This window comes from Hylobates moloch, unplaced genomic scaffold, assembly GCF_009828535.3.
Source record: "Hylobates moloch isolate HMO894 unplaced genomic scaffold, HMol_V3 SCAFFOLD_17, whole genome shotgun sequence".
Classification (NCBI taxonomy): Eukaryota; Metazoa; Chordata; class Mammalia; order Primates; family Hylobatidae; genus Hylobates; species Hylobates moloch.
Window position 1 is genome coordinate 1,405,707 of NW_026652292.1, and position 4,429 is coordinate 1,410,135.

General features: G+C 56.1%; 1 long non-coding RNA gene across 2 annotated transcripts; it reads right to left on the minus strand.

Annotated features, from left to right (window-relative positions):
- Positions 1-2,562: 2,562 nt before the first annotated feature.
- On the minus strand, positions 2,563-4,137 carry LOC131381667 (uncharacterized). Of its 2 annotated transcripts, none has more exons than XR_009210546.1 (2): positions 3,929-4,137; positions 2,563-2,883 (listed from the first exon to the last, which is right to left on the minus strand). It is a non-coding gene; the product is annotated as an uncharacterized LOC131381667 (long non-coding RNA). The 2 variants fall into 2 exon arrangements; XR_009210545.1 differs by lacking the exon at positions 3,929-4,137 and adding an exon at positions 3,801-3,893.
- Between the last annotated feature and the right edge of the window lie 292 nt (positions 4,138-4,429).

Here is a 4,429-nt window from a genome sequence, read left to right on the forward strand (position 1 = left end):
CTTTCTTTCTTTCTTTCTTTCTTTCTTTTTCTTTCTTTCTTTTCTTTGTTCTTTCGTCTTTCTCCCTCTCTCTCTTCCTTCCTTCCTTCCTTCCTCGTAATAGACTTTAGTTTTTAGAGTGTTTTTGGGCTTATGGAAAGAGTGACCAGAAAGTGCGGAGTTCCCACATATGCCCCACCTGCCTCCCCGGCTGCTATTAGCGTCCTGCCTTAGAGTGGAGCGTTTGTCATAGTCCTGCCAATGCTGCTGTCATTCACTGGAGTCCGTGGTGCACCGGAGGGCTCACGCCTGCTGCGGCACATCCTGTGGTTTGGACAAATGGAAAGTGACATGCGTTCCCCGTTATGGCATCACACAGGGGAGAGTCACCACCTAAACCCCTCTGGGCTCTGCCTGTTCATCCGCCTGCCTCAGCCCTTGGCAACCACAGCTCTTCCTGCTGTCTCCTGAGTTCTGCCTTTCCCAGGGGTCAGGGTGGGGATCGTGCTGCGTGCATCCTTTCCAAACTGGCTCCTTCCCTCAGCAGCAGGCACTGAGGGCTCCTCTGTGCCTCTCATTGTTTACCTCCCTGCCTGATGGCTTCTCATGGGTGACACCCGCTGTGCCTAGGGCTGTCCCGTGGCCCCTGCTGCCTCATGCTCTGGGTTTCAGGGTGCCTTCCCATCTCCTCAGTCGCCTGGTGGCTCACTGTGGCCTCTTCTCTGCCTCTACCACAGGTTTTTTTCTGGGCATAAAATCTATTCCTGACTCCATTTGGAGCTCCCAGTGGTTCAGGGCGCGGAGACCAGGCACACGTAAAGATTGCGTCTCTAACTGAATTGAGAATAAGCTGCCTTCAAGATTCACGCTTGATCAACCTCGCCAAGGCTGAGATGGGAGGGTTGCTTGAGCCCAGGAGTGGGCAACATAGCAAGACCTCGTCTCTACTAAAAATAAAAACATTAGCAAGCCCGGTGGCACATGCCTGTGGTCCTAGCTACTTGGGAGGATGAGGTGGAAGCACTGCTCGGGCCCAGGATTTCAAGGCTGCAGTGAGCTATGATTGTGCCACTGCACTCCAGCCTGGGCAACAGAACAAGACCCCATCTCAAAAAAGAAAAGATAAACAAAGCAACCTCTTGTTTACAAAGCTTGCAGCTCTGCAGCTGGAGGGCTGTGCGGGCACTTTCTTGGCAACGTGGGCCCTGTGGCCATGAATGGCAGCGGTCACCTTCCTGGATGGGGCTGACTTTTCTCTAGCCTGAGTGGCAACCTGAGCCTCTGACTGCACTCAGTGTGACCTGCAGACAATTGCTTGTGGACCCATTCTAATTCCCTCCTAGGGATTCTCAGCCATCTTTCTTTTTCCTTGTGGCAAGAGATGGCCAGGACTTTGGAATGGGCAATGGGTTTGCTGAAGATCACGTCCATGGAATGCTGAGTTCTGGCGTGGTCTGACCCTTGCGGTGAGCCTCTTTTCTCAGCTATTTCGTGACTCGATCCAGATAGGAGCTACCTTAGGAAAAGAGCAACGCCTACGATTCCTATCCATAGAATGGCTTTAGTCGGGTCCCATGAAATACAATTGATTACACCCTGAGCTCAGATCAGGTTCTACAAATCCATGCTGATATTCCCGCACTGTAGATAAACCTGCGTCCTGTGGCTTCCCTGCCCTGGGTGCAGCTCCAGCTCCCTCCTTAACTCCACTAGTATTCCCTTTAATCTGCAGGAGGGGCCAGTGATTGACTTTGGGTATACATTGCCCCTCCACGCCACTTCCCTGTCTTCCGTGGTTTTTCATATTCATTTTCTTCCACCTCCCAGGCACTGACCCCCAGTAGTGACCCCGGGGGGAGACCATGCCAGGAAGCACACTGGCTGGGGGGACCCTGAGGCCTCCCAGGGAGAGGCAGGAGCCGGAGGCAGCAGGAGCTGAAAGGAGGTGCCTATTGTCTGCAGGTCTGTGCTGTGCACCCTCTGCACCCATGGGGCATCCTCAGAAGTGGGGAGGGAGAAGGAGGGATGGAGGAGTCTTTTAGCATAGTGTGGCCTCTGTCTTCCCTCCCCAGGACACCGGGGACCATCCTGAGGGTGGCTTGAGTTGAGAGTCCCTCTGTAGAGGCTGGCAGTCAGGCCCACACCCCGAGAGGCGGGCAGGGACATTTGGCCAGGCAGTTGAAGCTGGAAGTTCAGATGGCCGTTTATTTGGGGATTTATGACCTTAAGGGTCCTCTGGAGTGGAGAAGAGCAGCTGCCTCCTCTGCTCAGCCTGGGCACCCCTCCTGCCCGTTGGGACACTCCGTGGGTGTTGCCTGTGAGTCCTGAGATGTGTGATGTCCTGTACGCGCTGCCCAGCTCGATGTGAGGCAATGCACTGTCCTGATGCCTCTCGCAGGGCCCATCAATCACCCCCGAGCACAGACTCTGCTTGCCCCGCACTTACAGCCGTCACGTCGCTAAATGGCTCTGCCTATTACCGCAGCACAAATACATGATCCTTTCACTTTGCAGATTCCATGTAATTGTGCGTGGACTGTGTCAGCTTCGGATTTAATTGGTGTGTAGGCTGCGAGGCATGAATTACAGCATGTGTAATTTATTTATGCAATAAAATTTACCATTAACTGTGAGAGGAAAAATAAAGAGAAAAATAATATGTTTTGTACTATAATTACATAATAAAGTTTGAATTAGGAATATCACTTGGCCCACAAACTTCCTCTGGCCTGAGAAAGATCAGAAAGCAACGTCGTCTCTTCAGTTCCTTCCCGGATTCTCAGGAGGAGCAGGTGTGCCTCTAAGTGCGCGCGACAAGTGGGTTGGTGATAAACGGAGCCGTGGGGAAGAGTGGGGCCGTTGAGAACCAGCTGCATTGACGGGGACGTGGCCAGCCCAGGTCAGCTGGGGAGAGATGGAGAAAAGTAGGGGACGGATAAAGTTAATTTTTTTCTTATATAAAATGAATCATGAAAACTGCTCACTGGATAGCCAGGCCACTTACTCATAAAGAAAAAGCAAGAGAAATGCCTGCCGCTGCGCCTGGGAGTCCATTCCCAGGTCTAGGGCCACCCCAGAGCTCCCAGTCACTCTCAAGCTGAAATGTTAGACGCGGAGGGCTGGCTCCCCATGACATTTTCACCAGAGCCCCTGGCATGACTCAAAATCTGTGATTCTTTAAAATGGTTAACATGGGCCACTGTTGTCTCCGCACGCGGGAAGGTCCAGGAGCCCACACACCCAGGCTGTCACTCTATTCTGCTGCGGTGACTCCGGACGTGAGGCTGGGATGAGCCTGAAGGAACTGCGTGTTCGCCAGCGCCTCCCAGCCCACCTCTGCGGTCCGTCCTCTGGAGCCCACCCCTGGCTCCACCTTGGCTCCGGGGCCAGCACCCCCGGGGCTGAGCACAAGGCCAGGGGCAGGCGGGTTCCAGAGGGAGCGTTTCCAAGGGAGGATGAAAACCAAAGTGCCTGTCAGGCAGGGGGCAAGGACAGAGGAGAAACGCCCCTCCCAGGGCCGGGTGAGAGACTGTGGGGACCAGCTCAGGGACCCCCACCCGGAGGGGCCGCCACTTCCACGGGGAATGCTGGTCGGCGTGGGCGCTGGACCTTCCCGCGTGAGGAGACAACAGGAGCCCAGGCTTTACGCGGCCTCTGTGACTCCAAACCTGGGCCGCTGGCTCCCTGCACAGGGCGGCGTGGGGCAGCCAGAAGGGCCCGATCCCTCTGCGGCCTGCCTGGTTCGTTCGGGCCCAGCGGACCTGACCCTGGCCTTGGAGGCCGCTGCGGCCCCCACCCAGCTCCTCACCAGCCACACACACCCCAGAGCGGCGCGCAGGGCCTGGGCCTGAAGACGGCCTTAGGGTCCCTGAGCAGCCAAGTCCTCCCGGCCCTCGGCGACCCCGGGTCCCCGGGATGGAGCGACGCCGGGGCCCCAGACAGCCCTGACCCGAGCTCCAAAGACATCCGAGCCCAGGCTCCTAGAGAACCACCCCCGCCGGCTGCGTCCGAGTCAGGGCTCCCCTGAAGGCGGGGACGTCAGGCGAGAAGCAACTGCAAGGACTCGCGTGAAGAAGCCGCCGGGAATCATGGCGGCCGCGCTCGGAGGGAGGGCTTCGCCCGGAAGTTGTATTTTTCTTCAACTCCTCTGTGTTTTTCAAATCTTCTGTAGAAGTGTCTATAGTGACCATCAGAAAAACAATCTGAAAGAAAGACAGGAATTGCCACCGACCCCAGGGCTGCATTTATTGCTGGACATTTGTCACGGTCTGAGCCGTGTGGACCCGTCCCGCTCAGCCAGAGCCGAGAGGGCTAGGAGGGGAGGCGGGGGCAGGGTTTGAGGACGATTTCTCTCCCACCGAAGGAGTAATGGGGCCATCATGTAGGCAAGGTCAAAGGCCATGTGGCGGTTGCAGGGTGACCCGAGGTGATGTAGGCAAGGTCAAAGGAC